This window comes from Lagopus muta, chromosome 12 (assembly GCF_023343835.1).
Source record: "Lagopus muta isolate bLagMut1 chromosome 12, bLagMut1 primary, whole genome shotgun sequence".
Taxonomy (NCBI): Eukaryota; Metazoa; Chordata; class Aves; order Galliformes; family Phasianidae; genus Lagopus; species Lagopus muta.
The window spans coordinates 16,004,660-16,026,546 of record NC_064444.1 but is presented as its reverse complement, the minus strand read 5'-3'; the positions used below and the strand labels follow the sequence as shown (position 1 = coordinate 16,026,546).

The following is a 21,887-nucleotide window of genomic DNA, read 5'->3' as shown; positions in this document are numbered from 1 at the left end:
AGGCACTCACAGTGGGAGGACGGCGGTCCCCTTGTTCTGTGTGCTGTTCCAAATTTCATAAACGCCTCTGTCGCTGCAGTCACTTGCTACCATGTAAAGATCACTCCAGTACTCCACATCAACTTTGCTAAGTGCTTGTTCTTATTAGCCTGAACAGTGACAGTTTGTTGTTGTGGGCTGCTCTGGGACATTTCCCTCTCTAATAGTACACTGTTTGCCAAATCTACATGTTATTGCATTTGTCTGTGCAGTGCAGACTGCTTCTGAGGCTAAAGTTATTTTTTTTAACTTGGACATTTTGTAGCTTTAGGCTAAATTACATTCTCAGTTACATCTGCTGAGATCAAGGCTAGCTTTTAGTCATATCATACAATCATCCTCACTCCTTCATTTACATCAGGGTAATTGTAGGCAGAATTTATTGCTGAGCCTTGGATGACTCTTATTCATCAAAATGTAACAAAATGCCTTCTCTGATAGCTTTATTACTATAGTTTTCAAATAGTTGTTAAGTCCATCTAGATGTTTTAGATATTATTCAAGTATCTTAAGGAAACATTAGATCTGTTTTCCACAGAAAGGACAGCAGAGCTGTTTGATAAAGCAGCCCAAACACTTTTGGAGTCACGTCTATCATAGAAAGCCTAAGACAGCTCATAAACCAAACACGACCAAGAACTGAACTGCACAAATGATTTCAGATCCTGAGCATCCCTACGGCAGCTGATAGGTTCTGACTTGCAGCGGTGCAGTGCTGACTCAAAACTGATGAGACAAGAGCATCGTTCCCTAAATGATCTGTCGCACTATGTCTTCATGAGTAAGGACATATACAGCGATGGCCTCATTTGACATAGCTCAAAATGAGCTCCGTTAAAGCGAAAGGAGATTGAAATGACTTGAGCTACCTACATTTGAAGCAGCCGAAAATCTAAGGGGTAGTTTTAGCAGATAAGTAATAAGCTTAGCAGAGCTAAGATTTCTTTTCCTTTGCTCCAGAAAGATTGCTTTCTCTTGGGTAGAGCTCGTTCTTATGAATGCTGTAGTGGTGCCTTGGAGCCTTTGTTGGAAAAAAAAAAAAAAAAGCCTGCTATGGAGTTTAACTGAATAATAGCTATTTTTAGTGTGACTTTTCCTATGTATTTCAAAGACATGATTAATGTAGAACTTTTCAGAGTGGTTTTCCTCTAAGTTTCTCCCATTAGGGAACAAAAAACTTCTGTACATCTCTAAAGTAAACTTTCATTTTAACCAGAAGTAATCTTCATCTCTGGTTTTAAATAGAAACTAATTCTTCAGTTAGAAAATCTTTTGGCAAAGTGCTTTCTTTATATTTGGGATTGTTTAATTAAAACCATTATGAAATTGAAGCCATCTAGCATGCCTTCATTAATGGCAGTGCCTAGTTTATACCAGTTAAAATTCCAGTTTCAAACAAGTGCCACAGATACAGAAATGAAATAAATGTATATTTCTTTAAACGAGATGGAATACATCTTATGGATAAAGGACATAAAGTAATGCATACAGTAACTAATTTAGGGCTATTGACTCTTAAGCCATGTTAGTGACTTTAGGGAACTGGTAGCAATTGTCACTCTTTCAAAAAGAAGCACTTGTTTGTGGGTTGCTGGGTTTGTAGGTATCTTGCATCTTTCTTTTACCTAGCAGGTCTCACACAAAACTGTGAGACAAGAGGCAGGTAGCAGATCATTGGGCGACCTGAAACAAACCTCAGGAAATAAGAAAAAATTCTGATATGGTAATCTTGAAAATTGAAATCTTGCAATCTTTCTTTTTTCTTTTTGTAAATACAGTTGAGTGTGGGCTGATGATTATCACAGACTGCACTTCTGCCAGGAGACCCTGGAGGTTCTGCAGACACTAGCTGGGCTTCTCAGTATCTGAAAAGAAAACAAATGTGTGGAATGGAATGTTTCCCAACAAAATATTATGTCTCAAGTGTTGGGTTTTTTTTACTATTTAAAAATTGTATCTTCCATCAAGGATTGGTGTAATCAGTCTTAGTGCTAAGTTCAGACTTTAGTCAAAGCAGCTGATTCTAAACCCATGTGTTTTGAATAGCAATTATCATTCGTTTCTTCAATGGAGTTGTATAGGAACTGTTGAGTCACGGCCTGAACCACTGATGGAGCACCTGGGGAAAGGACCCAGTCAGCCCTGGGAGCACAGGTGAAGGCAATTCAGCTGTGTGACTTGAAGGGGTGGAGCCTGGCTCTTAGACCTCTCTTAGACCTCATTTAATGGCTGACTGCCACTGGGGAAGGATCTCCTGCTGGAGATTCCTTCTTTGTGGAGTCTTCCTGTGAGCCTAGATCTTCAGCTACAGGTGAACATCCTTTTTTGTAACACCTTCTTATTGCACACATCTGAGACTGGTCCTGTTGCCTTTTCATGAGTTCATTTGGGTTACCTTTAATTAGGTTGGTTACGTGGGCAACATAAGTGCCACTGAAGTGTGATTAACGTTTTTCCTTACTGTTACCAGCCTTAGTTTATCCTTTGCCTTCAGCCCATTGGGTCTTTAGGAACCTGCTTTGCTTTCTGGGATTGCATTTCTGTTGAGAGAAATCTGTAATAAATTACTTCAGGATTTTGAGAAGCATAAATTTAATGTGGGTTTCTTAATGGTATGAAGTGCATAAATTCTCAAAGTGAAACGGATGTTGCTGGGTGAGCAAAGCTGAGAGAATTTCTGACTGTATTTTCACGTGTTGTTTTTTTTTTTTCTTCTTTTTTTTTATAACCTTGTAATGGGAGACATGCATGAAGGTGGCTTCACCTACTCCACTGTCGGTAAATGTACATCTACCTTATAGAGCTGAAAAAAATGTTTTGGTGTTGGCTTTGTTTGTAAAACAAAGTTCTTTGAGTACTTCTGGCCTTGGGAACTTTCTTGGAAGTTGTGTTACTTCTACCCTTGCTGCTTACAGTGTATAAGTGATAATCTTGCTCAATTTGGGGAGCAGACTTCTATGTGAGGATAGAACATTGCCTCGTTTAACTGAATGAATTGAAGAGTATTTTGTGTGTGGCTTTATAGTGGATGCAAAATGCATTAGGTGCACTGGAAGGTGATGCACAGCTCATCTACCATTTAAAATGGCTTTCCCTTAAATTAGAAGTTATGAAAGTAGGTTGATGGAGAGGGAGAGAATTTGGCAATTGGAGTTTTCCGAGCAATGAAAGCTGATAGCTGCGAACCGAGTTTACTGAGCCTGAAGAAATTTTTGTAGGGGGGAGGGGGGGGTTCTTTCAAGGCAGTAAGTGATCCAGCATTATAGCAATGGAGTCAATCAATAGATAGGTTTCATTGTTGTTTTTACTTGATTTATTTGGCGCTATGCGATCACTCAGGTCTGAATAGGAACTATGTGCGTGTGGTCACCTGTGTCTTACACCTAACAAATCTGATACATTCCAGCATAGAGAGAGGAATTATACCTTAATGTCAAATTCACTAACTGCTGATGATTACCTTTCCTACTATCTGTTATTTGTTGCTTTGTTGTGTGGACATTTGATTTCAATTAGCAAAGCATACATTCTCTAGCATACACCAGTACTCTTGCATGCTAGAAATAGGTTATGATGCAATTCTTTGAACACAGTGGTTGTGCTCAGAAGCATAAATATATCAAAACCCTGCATTAATTTCCTGTAAGTGTTCATCAGAAATCCAGTGGAACCACATGAGAATCATAGAACAGCCTGGGTTGAAAAGGCCCACAATGCTCATCTGGTTCCAACCCCCTGCTGTGTGCAGGTCACCAACCAGCAGCCCAGGCTGCCCAGAGCCACATCCAGCCTGGCCTTGAATGCCTCCAGGGATGGGGCATCCACAGCCTCCTTGGGCAACCTGTGCCAGTGCCTCACCACCTCTGGGTGAAAAACTTCCTCCTAATATCCAACCTAAACCTCCCCTGTCTCAGTTTAAAACCATTCCCCCTTGTCCTATCACCATCCACCCTCATAAACAGCCGTTCCCCCTCCATTCAAGTATTGGAAAAACCATAATGAGGTCTCCCTAGAGCCTTCTCCAAGCTAAACAAGACAATTTAATAATGCTGTAACTCATCTTTCACCGGGGGGGGGGGGGGGGAAGAAAAAAAAGAAAGAAAACAAATCTCAGCTCTTCTTCAATACTTTTGTATTTGTTTTAAGCAATTCTGTAGCTTTTTGGGCTATAGATGAGTGTCAGTACAGTTTGGGAAGTTAAGCACTTAGGCCATTAATGCATTTGATACAAGCCCATTGTGATTTTCTTTATCATCTTATATTGCTGTTGCTGAAGTGAATGACAGTTGTTGTTCTGGCTATTACACTGTGAGACTTCTGTGGTGTGTATTGTGCCTTACCATTTTTTGTTAGTCTTTTTTCTGTGTGAGGCCACACTGACCTGCACATTACAGAGTACCTTACTATTGATTTGACGTTAGGTGAGTTTGTAGCCATGATGTGCAGTGACAAGTCTTGTAAATTTATTTTTTAAAAGGCAAATCTGTATTCAAAACAAAAGGTGAAAAAATACTAATTTGACAAGCAGCCATATCTATTAGGAATGTGTGAATATTTCCTCACAGTTATATCTAGGTTATATGGTTGCTCACATACGCAATGAGAATGGAGGAACTGTGTTTATTTGACCCAAACAGTTCAGCAGAAATGTAAACCCTGGTGAGTTCAGGCCATGGGGATGTCACCTGGTGTTGGGTCAGTGTGAGTGGCAGCTGTGGCAAAGCCTGTGGAGCAGCTCTGCGTGCTGAGCAGCTCTGGGTGCTACCCAGCTGCCGTCACACTCTGCCTTTTGGGGTGTGAGGCATAAGACTGCATTTCATTGGGAAGGAATGTCCTGTTGTGATCTGCTTCAAGTGCTGTGTGACAGATGTCTAGCTCAGTAGATTGTGGCACGCTTACCAAAATTGGAATGCAATATAATGCACCTCATCAAAGCTGAGAAAGCGTTTAAAAATTAGTATTATCAAGAGCAACAAAAGAAAGTGTGAAGGAAATTAAATGGCACTTTTTCTTGACTGTTCACACATGAAAGAGACAGAGAAATTGAGTTGTCTCAGGATACTTGTATATTTTCAGTAATTGGCCAGTACAACCACAGCTCTTTTCTCTCTGAGCTGTAGGTCAGTGCCTGGCAGTTCAGGGTCCCATAACAGACACGGAAACCTTGCCTCTGTTTAGCATTGGTCCGAACTGTGTGATTTAGGCCTGTCTTTAGGCTTCTGGAGTTGTGTTGTTTTAGTCTTTCAGACAACTCAAGTCAGATGCAGCTTTTTCTGCTGTAAAGCTATCGTGGGTTACAGGCATTTAGTTCATCTCCAGGATTATTGTACGCACTTCTCTTCCTTGACTTGAAACACCGGCCATCCTTAAATATTTTATTACGGTGCAGAGGAAAAGCTTTGGCATGATAATGTCAAAAAGTTGCAATGAAAATAAAAATGTAAGGGGATGTGTACCTGAGTGTTCCCTTGCTACTTGGGGCAGTTGTGGTAACTTCCATGCTTCTATTTAAAAAAACAACAACAACAAAACAAAACCAAACAATGAAAAAGCCTAACTGTAAAAGCAGGTATGAGGTAATTTTAAACTGAAGGTACTTTTTGGTGCAAGCTGGGAACCTCAAAACAGGATGCTGTTAGGCAAGAAAAAGCCCAGTAGATATGCTTGCTACTGGAACCAGTGCTTTCAAATTCCAGGCTTAAGGATATTATAGAGCCACAGGGTTGTTTCAGTAAATATTTATGATTCTGAGTTGTTTGCTGTTTGGGTCTTTTCCTGAGACCTTCAAAGAGCCTTTGTGTGTGTTTATTTTGCTTTTAAAAGCAAAGAGCCTCAGTGCATATTTGGTCTCAGTTTAAAAGCAAAAAAATAACCCCCACCATATTTGAAAAGTTGAAATGCTGCAGTTTCTCCCTTGCTCTTGTCATGATGGTTGCTTTCTGCTTCACAAGCCTCTTGATAAGAATTGCAGGCAGGTGGGAGGGGAAGAAGCTTTTGCTTCCTTTGCTTTGCTATTTGACTTGGAGTTCCCTTCTAGCATAGCACAGCAAAACTATGGCTTGTGAGGTCTGTACGGTGTTATTTAACACATCATAAACACTTCAAAATGCCCTTTCCAAGGTCAGATACCTGCAGTAAATTCTGCGGTGACATTTCACAAACGCTCTGACACAGAACGAGCATGGAAAACAAAGGCTGGTTTTGAGAGAGCTTGGTAACCCCAGTTCATCCCCACTCCCAGTGATGGTGATGTGGTCCTGCACTGGGACTGTATTAGCTCAGTATGAGCAGCTCTCATGGCTTTCAGGCTGCCGGTTGGCTACAGCTGATGGAGGTGTCCATGAATCTTACATATGTCCTGGTTTGGATGTTGCATTTGAAGTGGTGTTTGATCACTTCTGCAATTAGCAGGTGGCTGTAATGAGTGGGCTCACTGAGTTGGATACTCCTGTGTATGGCTGGGTGGCAGCAGGATGGAGCAGTCCCAGAATGACAGGGAAGCTTCCCTGTGGATGGCTGTTCTTCCTTGGCCATTCTTTAGACTTCACCAATAAGCACATGCAAAAAGAGAACAGCTTGACTAGAAGACCAGCAGAGTTCTAAGAGAACTTTTGATCTCAAGTATGAATGTGATCCAATGTATTTTGGTGTAAGAGTGTATAAACATTTGCCTGTCTCAAAAATGTCTGTGATATTTCACCTCTTAACAGAATTAGGGTTTGAGTGTTTCACATTCTTCACATCACCTCTATGTGAGATATCAGTGAGGTCAGGTAGCAGCAAATCTTTTCTTCCCGTATGCTTACTGTGGTAGTCAGTAACTCCATGTGGCTCTGCTAGCATGGGGCAGACCTTGTGCCCAAAGAGCACTCATGGCAGACGTGTTGAGACATTTTGCTGTGTCATGGGTTGGTGCTGGCTGGCACTTGTCACCCCTCAAAGAGCTGTTGGAGGGCTCCCATTAAGTTACTGGGTACTGTGGCAAAAAGTCCAAAAGCTGCTTATAAACACAAGGAGAATGTTAGGACTGGTCTTACCTTCCTCTTTCTTAGGTTTGTGCTTTAGCCTTAATTAACTGAGCTGTGTTGAAAGCTTCATTGCAATTTGACAACATCTGCTTTATCCTGAATGAAATAAAGGAAGCAGGATGTGGGTTCCTATCCATTCTCAAGTACACTTGTCCAGACATTACAAAGAAAAGGGAGAAAACTCTTCTCTAAAATACTTACTGAGTTCCTCTTCTGGAGGAGCGTTGTCTGATTAAATCCTCCCACAAAGGAGCAGGTCAATTGGGCAGGGCATTCTGATTTATTTTTTTTTTTTACTAAAATTTTTGGCTTTCTGAGGATTCTCAACCAAAATGACATCATGTAACACTGTGATGTGCTGTGGGGGATGGAACTGGGGATGATGTTTTGCCCTTTTAATAGATGAAAGAAATCAAGGTCATCTAAATGAATCCGGGGAATTTATTATAACAAAGAGATACATCAAAGCATGGCACAGCTTTATCTTTCCGACATTTGTAAAACTCAATATTAATATCATTCAACTTAAGGAATAAAATTTGATGTGTGCACGTGTCAAGTGCAGCAATTCCTCAGACAGCATCACGAAATTGAGCTTCTTCAGCATTTCATCAAAGGTTAATTGCACAAGTTTCACTTCTTGTTAATTAATCCATTTCCTTCTTTGCATGTGCTGTAGGAGTTCACAAACCCCAGAATACACGGTCTCAAACTGACAGTTACAGTCAGCCTTTAGAGAGTAATTTATAAGCTATTGCTCTAGTTTTATTGTATGACCTTCAGAAGAGAAGAAAATATTTGGGGATCTTTAAGGGATATTTTTAGGATTGTTTCTGCTGCTTCTAATTTAGGTAAATTGCATTTTCTTTTGAGAGATCTTGTTGAAATAAATTGGAATTTGGCTCTTAAATGGAGTTGGGGGAACAGAAGGCATAAGATCTTTATGCAGAAAATGCTGAAATAGGTAGAAATCAAAATAACCCGAGACAGAGGAAGTTGTTTGGCCTGAATGCTGCTCTCAATGGGCTGTGGGGAATTTTCTATCCAGAAATTCATCCTGATGGAGCGTTGCCATCTGTATGTGCATAGAAAACGTGTTCCATAGCAGGCTTGTAAAGGGATCTGGTAGTACAGGAGACCTAGGTGGGTGTCCAGCTTGCTTCAGAATTCACACGCTGCGTTCCACTGAACTGCAGGATGGAAGTTTCTTCCTGATCTTAATTTCCCCCTTTGAAGTGCTATTTTTAAGCTTAAAGGCAGTGCTTTGCACAGAGTGAGGTCTGTCTGGTAAACTGATCACATAGTTTTATATAGTATCTGATACAATGTTCTTCTAAATTTAGGAAAATAAGAAAAAACTTGGGCACAGTAGAACCGATTAGTAGAGCTGAGTGGGAAATGATTCTGCACCGGGGGGTGGTGGGCATGGAAAGGCTCCCCAGGGCAGTGGTCATGGCTCTGGGCTGCCAAAGTTCAAGATGTGTTAGGACAGTGCTCTCAAAAATAGTTTCATTTTTGAGTGGTGCTTTGTGAAGCTGGGAGTTGGACTCAGTCCTTGTGAGTACCTTCCATCTTGTGGTAGTCAACAACTCTAGGATGACACATTGCAATTGCATTGCAATTGTCTTAATTAGGGTCTGTAAACATGCTGCAGTTAGCTATTATCACGCTGTTTTGGGTTGCAGGATAGAATAAGACATTGCATGGGTATGTAATTGCAGAAGCAAAGAGAATAAAGGAAGAGAACTGGTGCTGCCCAGGAAACCTTTGTAAAATGCTGTGCCCATAAAGATGATAGAAGTGTTCTAATTCCTGCTATTTGTTACTCATGTTTCAGAGCTGGACAGACCTAAACTGAGCAGAGATGGGCTTGGGTCTTTCCTAGAACTATAATTTCCTCCATGCTTAACAACTGTCTTGTTTGTGGCCTTTGGCCAAGAAACTGGTGTGTGCAGTGATTTTTTTTTTCCAGCCCCAAGTGTCTTCTACTGTTGTAAAGATTTCTGCAAGGCTATCCCAATCTCTTTAAGGTTGCACAGTGCTGTTGTTATGGTGTCTGTGGTAAAATCTGCATGTGATGAAGCTGAAGCAATGCCCTTTGTGTCCATGTTAGTCCTGGCAAGCCGCCTCCCTTAGCTTGCTTCATACCACAAGTTCATTGCTTGGTGATGTGAGAGCACTTGCCTCCGCTGTAGCTGAAATAGAAAAAGTGTGGTATGTTATGATGCCCTTGCTGGTAAACAAGATTCACAAATGGCCATCTAAAATTACAGGGTTTTGAGAGCAGTAAAGGTTTACATCTTGTAACTTGTTTCCAGGTGTAAGCATTCACAATGCGTTTTTCATGCATTTTGGAAATATTAACCTTTAATTGCCTTGAAAACAACACCAGCTGAAAAAAGAGCCTCACGTAGTTTAGAAAAAATATTCTGATAGTGTTTTGATAGTGATAATCAAATTTTACGTTGGCAATTAAATGAGCAGGTTTCCTTCAAAATGGCAAGCCAAATAACCTGAGCCATGAATATTTGAATTTTCAGTTTCAATTAACTATTCTTTTTCAGATAATTCATTTGCTCAGCTCAGTTTTGCTGGTGTTGGTCAGCTTTACTGACTGGCCCCCAGTCAAATTTTGGAATTCATTGAGGTAAAACAGTACAACACGATAAAATTCCTATCGTTCCAGATTGTTAAAATGCAAATAACTTCTTGAAATACAGTTTGTGCTTTGCCATATGCTTTGTAGTTGTACTTGTGTTGATTGAGCTTTTTAAAATTAAACTGATTTAGTAAATGTTAATAACCATTTAGAAGTGCATATAAAATATTTCTATAGATAAAACTGCCATATGTGCTTCGCCTATTTTCTTATATCTAAAAGCTTTGTGTTCTTCTTTCCAGGGAACAGGATTCTCTGGATAAGGCCTGAAAAGACGCAGCGTGTTCCCAGGTCACATGCAAGTTTTGCTGTACACCTACATTTGGATCAGCACCGGCATTTGAGAGATCTGCTGTTGAGAAACAAATCTGCTTCTCCAAGGTAAGGCACCTCTTCAAAGTAACCCACTTCAGAGGCACCCGAGGGCACCGTAATTCACTTCAGAAAAATTGTCACTGCAATTTCAGTGGTTTCCTTTTCAGCCCCGTGTTTTTGTGAAGGTGTCATGTCAAAATTTGCAGTATTGAGAAGCAGCAGTAACTGACCACTTCCCAGTTCTGTGTATAGATCTTAGAAAATGTGGTGGTTTCTCCTACAATATAAAGAGAAAGCCGTTAGATAACAGTACTGTTTGCTAGCTTCTCAACTGTGCTTGTACTAGAGTTTTATGTAAGTGTATCATGCAGTGTTCTCCATTTTACTCAAGTTGAAATTCCAAAGCTACTTTCTGAAAATAAGTTTCAGGAAAAAAACATTTTCTTCCTTTTTTTAAAATTCTCCTTAAGAAGTAAGAGCCAGCCTACTTAATATTTTCAGCCCACTGGGCAACTACTGCTGTTTATGTTACTAAACCACAGGGAGCAGGTCACTCCCACTTCTACAGGACTGGCAGGTAATCTGTCTACTCCACCATCTTACTAATAAACTGCTTGTTTGTGTATTAAAAAGTCGAATGTCAACCAGACTTTGAAAGGAATCTTTGCTTTCCCCATGTTTTAGCTTTTGACTGTGACAGCCCCTGGGTAGGGCAAAGCATTGCCCATCTACGGTAGGTGAGACCATGTCTGTTAGGTAACAGTGATTAGAAAGGTAACAGTGATTTCAGGCTTTCCTGAAAATTATCTTAAATTGTTTACTACTACCTCAGCCTCTTCTAGACTTGCAAGAAAATAGTATGGACACAGACTGAATCTCCAAATATACAAAACTTTTAAGTAAAAACTGTCATTTGTCCTATGAGAGAAAAATTATATTAGATATGCAGTACATGTTTACTGGGTACCAAAGCAACTTTTTTCTAGGCCTGGTATAACCCTCTGTATTTATAAATGTATTAATTTGGAAGGACAGCTTGGTTTGAGTGCCCTCTAGTGACACACGGCATTTTGGTTGAAATATCTTAAAATCGGCCGCAGAGCTTGTTTGCTCTCTGAGAATGACTGAGGTCTCTTGCCCTGCTGCATTGTAGCACGGATATGTCAGGATATTTACTGGGTATTTTTCCAGTGAATTTTGAGAATATAAGGAAATAATCTGAAAAGGTGCAGCTAAAGTAATTTGTATGATTAGATCCAATCCAAAGCAAAACTTAGCAACTAGAGGTGCTAAAGCTTCACTTCTCATGCATGTATTCTGAATCAAGGGAGGAGTTTGGAAGTGAGAGTTGCATCTGTCACTTGCTCAGCTGGTGTGGTTTAGAAAGATAGCACATCGTTCTGCATAAGAACTTTGGTGTCAGAGTGGGGCAGGTACTGCAGTGTGGCACTATGCTTAGAGGAGAATGGCTCCCAGCCTCTTGTAAAGCCACACGCTGCTGTTGGGAGTCGTGCCCCTGGAAAGCATAAAACCAGAGCATATTTTTATGGGTCGTAGGGCAATATAGTAAAGGTATTTTGTCAAGAAATGCCACCAGTACATTGAATGGATCATGTGGGAAGAGTTGGATTTCTCACTGTGGACAATATTGCTAGAAAAGGCCTCCAGTTATCCCTTCTCAAGTTTGTACTGCCTTTTAAATAACTTCTCCGAGGTGTGGCGTTCAGGTGGTTGCTTATGTGGGTCCCGTGCTTCTAACTGATGAGTGGACAGATAAGGAAAACATTCTGAGCAGTAAAATAAAGTGTATTCTCACTTTTCATTGAAGAGCCTGGTTTTCTCGCTTACTAGTTGTTAGCACGGTAAAAACTGATGATGGCTGGGATACTTTACAAAGCCAAAGACACATCCAGATATATTATTGTGTACGGTGGCTGATTTTCTGTTCAGAGAGGCAGATAAAGAAATGTTGTGCAGCATGAACTATGTGCCGATAACAGAGCTATTGATGTTTCTCTCATTGCTGGTGTTCTACCTTGAGCCATGCTTGAATGTTGTCATACATGAGAGGGGCAGGCAGTACGCGTGCCAGGCTTCAGCGATGGAAACACTCTGGTGTGCTGCTCATCGTGGTAACACAGTGCCTTAAGAACTTCTGGTATGTCTGCTGTTAGAGAACTGCCTTTTCATACAGAAAACTTGGGCCACAAATGCTCACTGTGTGGGATCCTCAGTGCAGGCAAAAGAAGCCTTTGTAGTATCCATGCTGAAGGAGTATTAGAATTGCGCTTATTTCAGCTGCAGGATTTTGAAAATAACTCAGTAATTACAGTATGGAAATGCATAATTATGCAATATTTATGATGTTTATCAGCTGAAATTAGTACACAGCTTTTCCATGCCATGAAACACTGAGCAGTGGAGTTTTAAGCCCTTATTTTTATTTCATTGCACCATCTAGTGGCCGAATGCACTCACATATTGGAAGTGCAAATCACCTGCACTGACTGACATATCACTGCTTGCTTGCCAGGAACCTGAGGGAACCTGAGGGAATTCAAATAGATCAATAGAAATTCATAAATTGTTTCCTCCAAATGTTGACTGTGGGAATGGTGAGATCTCAGACACCAGCATCCTGTATACCTGTATGGTATCCTGTTTACCAGTATGGTGAACAGATTCTCCCTTTGGAATGGGATTTTGTATGAGACAGTGGTAGAAAAACATCTTTATATATCAGCCTATTTATGATGATAGCTGGGCTTCCTGATGTGCTGTGGTGATTTGCTATTGTTGATATGCAGACAGATAAGAATGAAGGTAATGCAGTCGTGTATTTCACTTAGGTTAGTGAACCTGTTGAAATACAGATACCAATACTGACCTATTTTAGCATATAAAAGTAGAAATTATGGAAGAAAATCAGGCTTTTTTTTTTTTTCTTCCTTAAACAAAAGCTAGGCTTAATTTACATTTAATAAGGCTCTATAACCATTGTTCCTCTCTATGATTTGTTGTAATATAAAATGGTGTCTGTCTTCTAGGGATTATCAGATGCTTTTCAAATGAAGCGATTACTGTAATTTCTGAAATTATGCTGCCTTCTCTTAATTGTGATGTCTGCATCTTTCCTAGAGAAGTAGCATTGAACATTCAGTGTATCTTTTAGTTTAAAAAAAGCCAAAAAAACAAACAGAAGTAATTGGTTTAATATCAGAGTAAATTTTTGTCTTGAATTCAGTTTGAAAGAAGCTCGAACAAAGTTTCTGTGCCTGCTACTAAAATGACAAACAATGTAAAGTATTTCTGTTACCGCAGTGGAGAGTATCTTAGAGCCAGTCTGGGTAACGAGTCAAATGTTGTGGTTGAAACTTGATTGTATAAAGGATTTTATTCCTCTTCAGGAAAAGCAAGGACCAAAGTTTAGCCAGCATGCTACTTCTTGTCCCACACACTGTGCACTACTCTTTCCAGCACTTTCCTTTGAAAGATATAGCTGAGGAAATGTAGATATCATAAGATTTATCCTGAGAAAAGGAAAAGCTTCATCAAGTGAATACTGCTTACATCTTTGTAAGCTCAATCTCTGTTCTACCTCACCTGAAAAGATCTTTCAATCAGAAGCTGGCGCAGTGTAGCGTACCTGGCCTTGTGCAGAAAGAGGGACAAGCAGACTGAGAAGATGGCCTTTGTTTTGACAACACATCACACGTGGTGCAGTGGGACAGAGAACTCTGGCTCAGCACAGTTTTGTTGTCTTTTTAATAAAGATTCTGGGAACAGAAGGAATCTCAGACCTCATAATGCAGGGTGCTTCACCTTAGTAGTTTCTGGAGAAAAAATAAAATTGGAATGAATGGATAGAATTGTAGAATAGAATCATCGAGGTTGGAGAAGGCCTCCAAGATCACCTAGTCCAACCTTCTACCTACACCCAGCATTTCCCTGTTTTTTTTCTGGGTTTACAGTAACTTTTGAGTTGGAAATTCAGATTAGTAAGAAAGTGTTGAAACAAAATTTCATGGAAAAAAAAAAAGTTCAGTCTATCTGGCCTACATTTTTTGTTGTTCATGGTTTTATGAAGATCTTTGTCTTTTCACATGCTCTGCAAGGACAGGGGCTGATTATTGCTGCTGATCTAGTTTTATATGGGTTTGTGGGAAGAGGGAATGGGGCAGGTCTGATCAAAGCTATTGCTGCATATGTTGTGTCAGTAGCAGGCTCTCTACACTGTCCTGGGGCTGTAAGAGTCTGGAGGTGCCCAGTGCTCACAGGAGGCAGTGGATGGGTGGTGTCCTCAGGCTGGCTTTGTCGTGGGCTGGTAAGAACAAAATCTCTTGTTTCTTCAAATTTTCCATGATAGCAGTGGTTTTGTTTCAAACACAAATGGCCCTTTCAGAAATGTTCCTGAAGCACTCTCTTTATTTTTAGTTTCTGTAGTGGCTGTTGAGCAATTAGATGGTAATAGCATTGAGGAGGGTATTTGGTGATCAAGCTGTGTGTTCAGCTCTTCGTTTTTGCTGTGGCTCCGAGTCTACTGAATCTGGCCAACTGAGTTCAGAGTTCTCTGAGAACCACGTGCAGCATGCTGTCTGAACAGTGAGGTAGTGATACCTGTTGGGCGTACCTCGTTGTCTAAGAGAAAACATTACATTTTACATGAGCTACATCATTGTTCCTGCTTTGCGTGACTCTGAGCTGAGCTCTTCTCTCAAAGGCTCAGCTTTGGGTGTCTAGATTCATTTCAGCATGAAATGTCAAGATGTCAAGCCCATATTGAATGCATTGGAACCGAAGAAAAACATTTCTGCAAAGCCTTGCGTTGCAGAAGCAGCTTCACATGCGGTTCTACTCCAGAGCCTTGCAGCCTCACATGTGGTGCCTGACAGGCAGCCCTTGGTGTGTGGGTGAAGGCAGCTGTGCTGCTGGGAGGGGAGGCACCAAGCAGTGTGTGCTGCTGTATCAAGGGCTGTTTTGTTGGTTTGGTTTTTTTTTTTGCTTCTGCCCGGTGAAATTCTCTTCTCTTTTCTGCCGTGTCTGAAATCAGTTGAAATGGATAACTGCATCGTCCATATTGCAGTACCCGCTCTAAGGGATTTCTGATTGGGTTATGCAGTTTCTCAGTCTACCTCCTTGACTGCGGTAAAAAAATGATCTGAGGAGCTTGCAGCTGCTCTGTCACTGCTGGGCAACCTCTCGTGCAGGGGTTTGGTTATCCCAGCAAGATGCTGTAGATGTGTTGGGGCTCATGCTCGAAGATTTTTACTGTCAACCACTGGTTCCTGAGTGCTCTGCTGGTCCTGTTGTGCTGAGGGCTTTTATGGTGTGTTCAAAGCCTCTCTTGCTTGGAAAACATTCTTAGGCACAAAAACTGCAAGTGCATGTCTAAAACCGGTGATTTTTGAAGGGCGACACAAGTAAAAATTGCCAGAGCTGGTTGATATCACTTTGATCAAGTCAAGCTTCTAAAAAATTTATCTCCTTCAGTATTCTGAAGTGTTAGTAGTTTTGAGGTACTTGCACTTGTGTTTGCACTGTTCTGCTCCATTCTCTTCTAGATGATGCTTTTTCCTTCTGGTTTTCTGGAGAGGGGGCAGCAGTGGGAAGCAGTAGGTGAATTTCACAGTGGATCCTCCCCAGGGTTTTGTGGTTTTTTTTTTGTTTTTTTGTTTTTTTTCTTGGCAACACTGAATTAATCGGGCTTCTCCTATGAAATGATGCCTAATACTGCCCTTTGGGGCTCTGGCTTAGGGTTTTCCCTGTGCTCCTGCGAGCAGAATGAAGCTTTAAGTTTCACTGTTGCCCAGACACGTGCATGGCAAGCAGCCTGTCTGGAGGACATGAAATGAGATTAGCTCAAGCGACTGAGTCTTGCTTTAATGGGAGTGCTACAAGTTAGGGTGAAGATGGGGAACTGGACGTATGCCACCTTGAGAAGGCATGGCTGCAGTTTTAACGGTAGCCCATATATGCATGTGTAGTAGTTTATATGTATGTGTATACACACGTGTTTAAAAAATGCTCAGGCATCTTTGACAATGTAGAAGATGTCAATCTGTTGAAAGAAAATAGATAAGAGAAAGAAGCTGTGAGGGTGAAAAATGGCTGGTTGCAGCAGATAAGTAGTGGCTGGAAACGTCTTATCAGAAATCCTCTAGGCAAAGCAGTCGAGCACCCCTAGGGCTAAGAGAAGGCAGCTCATCCCCGTCAAACTAACCCAAGAAAATTGTGCAGTGAAGCCAATGTTCAGTTTTGCCAGATCTCGGCCTCCTTCCCAGCTGTTTACTGTACAGTAATGCAACTGAACCTAGCAGCTTGGGCAAAGCAATTTGTGCAGAGAAAGGAGGGAGAGATGCTGGCTTACAGTAAGAACTGCTCATCCACAAAAAGCCCCTAGGCCCTTCTAAAACCACCTGGCTCCATATGCAGGCTTATACCAAGCTAGCATTCATCTCTGCGGCTGGTAGCCTGCACTACAGGGAAGTTAGTGCTTCAGTTGTCGAAACTACTGAGGATGTGATGGGGAAGGCCTTGGTTGTGCTTCATACTCTGGTGCAGACTGTCCATGTAAATGGTCTCCAAAGGAGAACAGGCTTAAGTCCATCCTCAAAACTACTGGGAGGGCTCTATTTGTTTGAGATCTGAAAAATTCAAGTCAAATTCTGGGATTCAAATAGCATGATGATACTTGAGGGTCAAAATAGGAAAAATCACAGTAAAAAATCCTAGTTATGTGAGATTCCCATGCCATTTCTCTAGCAAAGCTTCTTTGCTTGAAATCATTGCTGATAGTTATCATCTTTGCTGTGTTTTGCTCTGGGTTTTCAGTGGTATTAGCAACAAGAGCTTTACAGAATGTTCATTTCCATTTTGGTCTGATCTTACAGACTTTTTATCAATGCTAGATAAAAAATACTTATACCTACTGATGCCTTCTTTTAAAAGTTGGCCTGAATGCTTCAGGAAGGTCACTTCTGAAGTAAGCAATTCAAAAGGCTAAAAGCAGAGTTAGGTGTGAAACCAGGCAAGATCCTGTGGGGTTCATCAAATGCAGCATGGTCCTATCAGCTGGCCTTGAGTAGGAACAATCCCAAAGGGTAGGATTAGCAGAAGGTTAACATCGCTAACAAGTGAATGTTCACCGATACATAGAGATAACGTGTTGATAAAATATCCAGCTGTGAATGCTTAATGTCAAAAGTAAGCATTTTCACAATGAGGTAATTTTGTTCTAAAGTGATTAGCTTGGAACCAAAAAATGGTCCTTCATGAGAGTTTCCAAGTCAGGTTTCAATTTAGAAAGGGCCCACTCAATAGTGTTGGATAGAGACCTGCCTGTTGGAAATAGGAATGACAAGCAGCTACTAAGCAGAAATCTCCCGATTGACTTTATTTTGCTTTTCATAGCAGATCCAATCCTATGTTAAGAGTGAATATGCTTTCTAACTTTTAAAATCTTTCAACATGAAGGAGATCTGGTGGAAGCGCTGTCCTTCTTGCTTGCTTTTTCCTTTTTTCCCCCTAATAGCTATGCAGTAGAATTGAAGGCTCTCAGCACCAGCCAGCCATCTTCTTTCTGAATTACCACATCTGGAAAAAGTTCAGGCAAAGATTATTGTGAAATGGAGTTGCTGGGACCTCTGTCCAGTGCCTTCTGCACATCTGTAAGGCTGAACTGGAAATTCTGGAAAATGAGCTTATGGGGGCTGAGCTCATAGCTATGCCTTGTTGTATGGCTTGTATGCTTCCTCCCACACCACCAGTAGGGCATTTTAGCTGAGTATCTGCAGCCCTAAATGGACTGTCACCTGAAATAAGGACCACAGGAAGAGTGTACTGAGTAAAGCAGCGATCGAGAGCTGCTGTTCAGTATTTTAACTTGCACTTGAATAGTTTTAGAATTTTTTTTATGTCTACTAAGAGCCCTGAATCCAATTAAATATATCTAAAAGGCAAGGAGGCTGACAGAATATAAGGGAGCTTAATATAGAACATATTGCATCTCTTTGTTGACTCTGCTCCATTATGCATCGCTCATTTGTTTTCTTGATAGGAGACACTGTATTATCACTCCAAACAGACTTCTTCAGATGTCACTGAATCAAAATTAGAAGCTAAATCTTGCTGTTCTATACCTAGTGCAAGTTATTTCTTATGGCCAAAAATGCTGAGTATTTCAAATGTTCAAAACAAAACCTGGAAACCTACGTAATGGTGTAAGTCTATCCATTTCTTTTGCCTCGATCTTGCTATCCATTACCCTTATTTTTGAGGTGCATCTGCTGTTAGAACATTGCATACTTCTGTTTAGAGAAGCATCTTAAAAATCTTCAGTGGCACTAATTATGAGATGTTGGCCAAGTTATACTATAGTCTTATCAAAATTCCTGTTAGGACATCAGTGTATCATCAGTGTAATAGCAACCAATTTGCTTCATTAAAGCTATTTTTGAGAAAATAAACTGATTTAATAGGCAGCAAGTTTCCTTCTCCGTTCTTACTGTCAGTGCACCTTTTTAAATGTAAAATGTGGCTTCACTGTAGAAACCCATTAAAGAGAGATAATATTTCATTCAGGTAAGTATTGCCTTTCTGCTTAAAGGGAAAACACCATTGTGAGCTTAGTAAAGAATTTAATTTGATGTATATCTGCAGGAAGTAAGCCTTACATCAAAAAGTAAGTACCAGCAGCTGGGTTCAATATGGGATTTGACACTGTTTTCTATAAGCTCTTTACCAAATGTGTGCAGTTTCTGAAATAGCCACATGCCCACCTTATTATGATCCTTTCCTGGAAAGAGAAATACCTTTAATCTTAAATATGACATTCACATGCTTATTTTTTAAAGAATTGATTTAATATGAAGGATTTTATTTCCTGTTTTTTATTAAGATCCAGGTTCCTTGTCAAAGTACTGCCGTAAGTAACAAGCTATTGCACATCCTGTTCTTCATTAAAACAGGCAGGATATCAAAGTAAAAAACATAAGAAACATAAATGTAGAGGAATTTTAGGATTGAACTGTAATCTATACCATGCAAGTGACTTAATAAGGATCTCAAATGATAAAGGAATTCAAGTCTGGGCAACATAACCAGAGCAACTTACCCCCCTCATTCATGATCTAAACTACTATTTTTTTTCCTGCACTATTAAAAACATCATGTTCTTGAATTAATATTTATGTTAACTTATAGAGAAGTTTTGAAGAGTTACACAACCATCAATTCCTAGCACTGTTACTGTTCATACACTTTTGTTTTTCAGGAAGTTAGTCTTCTTCAGTCATATCAGCACTATTTCTTTATAGATGAGTGAATACAAATATTCTCACAGATGGGTGGGATTAATTTTGGCAATTCTAATATTTACTGGAAATGACTGTAAATATTTGTTGTTGTGGTTTTTTTTCATGTGAAGTAAACCTGAGCTGTCCAGGAATGATACGTGTTCATCCAGTCAGGACAGGCAATAATTAGCAAATGCAGTTTTATTTGCACCTAATGAACATTTTCCTGCCAAGTATGGCTATGGTAGATATGAAATCTAGAATAGACACAGGGAAATGGAGAACATGGGTATATTTGCATATACGGATTCATGAGGTTTAATCTAGACATCATGGCTAGCCATAACAATGCAGGAATATCAGGACAGATGTCCATGCAGACTTGCAGCTAGAGGATATCTCTAGCAACTTTGGTGGGCTTGGATCAGATGTTTTGACTGCCTTGTCACTAATACTGTTAGTTATTTTGGCTGGCTGAAGTTAGTGTGAACATAGCTAGCAGAGCTGCGTACTTAGCTGGAAGTGTGGCCTGATGCAAGTGAAGTTGAATTTATCCAGGTAAATATTCTTTGCTCTTTATTTCCATATTGCTTGAGAACAGAATCAAATTTCCACAAATCTAATAGAGCAAACAGAGGTAGAACAAAATAGCTTTCTATTGTTGTTCTTTGCAAATGTGCATGTGAGGAGGAGAATGACCTGAGCCAAACAGGAGCAAGTACACTGGCCGCATCCACAAACCTGGAAGAGATGGGCAGCTTCTTTCAGGCATAGTTATGTGGTGGGCAGGGAGAGCTTGTAGCAACTGGGGTTCAGTGTTGTAGGGAAATCACCCTTGTGTATGAGGTAACTAGAAGGAAGGCAGATACTTTGTGAAGTACTCTTAATGTAAAACAATACAAGAAAGGTAAAGGACGTGAAGGACAGACCAGGAAGGAGCTAAATATGTAATGGTGCAGGTGCCGACTTTTTCCTATAGCATATAACATAAACTGCTATTCATCTCTACTGCAATGAGTGCGAGCGCTTGCACTGGCAGCATGAGTGAGGAATGCATGTGAAGGCAGTGCTCCCTGGGAGCACAGCCTAGCAAAGGCTTAATCCTCTCTAATCCTCAATTCGAAAATTATACAGATACCTCAAACACTGAAGGAAGAATACATTAAGAGAACCCTTGAAGGAAATTAAAATAAATCCACAGGTGAAAATGTTGAGGGACAATGGGATGCTGGAAGCAGACATTTCCAGCAACATCCAGGTCTCAGTTTTTGCTCCGTTTGTCTTTCTTTTTAAGGACTGCCTCTCCTAAAATGTAATGAAACCAAACTGAAGTGTGGAGTAATGCTGTTTCTTGAGCATGAGCACTGTTCCTGCTTTTTCTTTCTGAAGTGAGAATGTCCTTACAGTCTTGCAAGTCTAAGGCAAGTGTCCTTTATGCCAGTGGGGGATGTGCAAGTGAGAAGAGTTGAGGAAGGTTGGACAAGTCTGGAAATCAGAGCAGGGGTGATCAGAAGCCCACCTCATCCCAGAGCTGGAGGCTGGGTGCTTGCTGTGGCCTCGTGAAAGGCTAAAGTCGGTGGAAGGCTCTGGCATGCCTTGGGGTGGCTATGATGCAGGAGCAGCTCCAAAGGCTTGCCCTGTGCCATAGGAGTCTAGCAATTGCAAGTGTAATTCTTTGCTTGATTTTGCTTTGGTAGCAGGAGAAGGCAAGTGGGAATGCCAATCTTGTTCCCTTCTCAGGCTGCTTCTGCATCTTGCCTTCACCCTCTCACTGCATGTAGACTGAATTCAGAGGAAAGGAAGGAGACAGGACAGCCATTTGTGATAAAATAGGGCAGAGTAGCAAGGCGCTATATGCTCCACATTCCTCCAGTTCAGGGGTGTATTTTCTAAGACAACATCTGGACTCCATTGTAAGCAGTGTCATGAGTTCCATCCAAGCTCTGGTTTTCTTACTGTTTGCTCCTTGTGGACCTGTGTACAGTGGGAATGCACCAAATGGGAGAGGAACTAAAAGAGAAGTTGTCTTCCTTCACTGTCTTTATCTGATGCAGATAAAAAACTTATATTACTGTCCCATGGGGAGGTCTCCTTATCTGCAGATGCAGTTGGCTTTTGGTGAGAGGGTAGCCAGGATATTAATGGTGCTATTAAATGTGGCAGAGCTCTTCTGCCCAGGTCAAATACAGATTCTACCCTTGGATGTACTTATGCTGCTGCTGTTGTGGCAGCCAGGAAATGCATGCATTAAAGTGGAATGGGCAGGTGCCAAGGGAAGCATCAGCTGTCATGTCTCCAGTTTATATGGGTGTTGCACTGTTTCTTCAAAAAGGGCAAAATGCAGCCCTAGGAAAATAGCTGTGATCTATTTCTAATGCCCACATGGGAAAATAAACAAAACAACTTTGTTTTTCTTAGGTAATTTCCCCATCTGCACTTTTTTTTTAATGCTAACGCTATACAGCTTTCATAAAGCCCTGAAATAGGTCATGTTTTGCAACGAGAAGATGCTCACCAGTGTTCTGCTTATAGTCTTGTAGCAGCAAATGTAGG

General features: G+C 40.8%; 1 long non-coding RNA gene across 1 annotated transcript in view; it reads left to right on the top strand.

Moving 5' to 3' along the window:
• Window positions 1-2,282: 2,282 nt before the first annotated feature.
• The window catches only part of LOC125699411 (uncharacterized), a 39,034-nt gene continuing 19,429 nt past the window's right edge, over window positions 2,283-21,887 (top strand). Inside the window, exons 1-2 of the long non-coding RNA XR_007379549.1 lie at window positions 2,283-2,350; window positions 9,969-10,107. This is a non-coding gene — a long non-coding RNA (uncharacterized LOC125699411). The remainder of the gene's footprint in view (window positions 2,351-9,968; window positions 10,108-21,887) is intronic.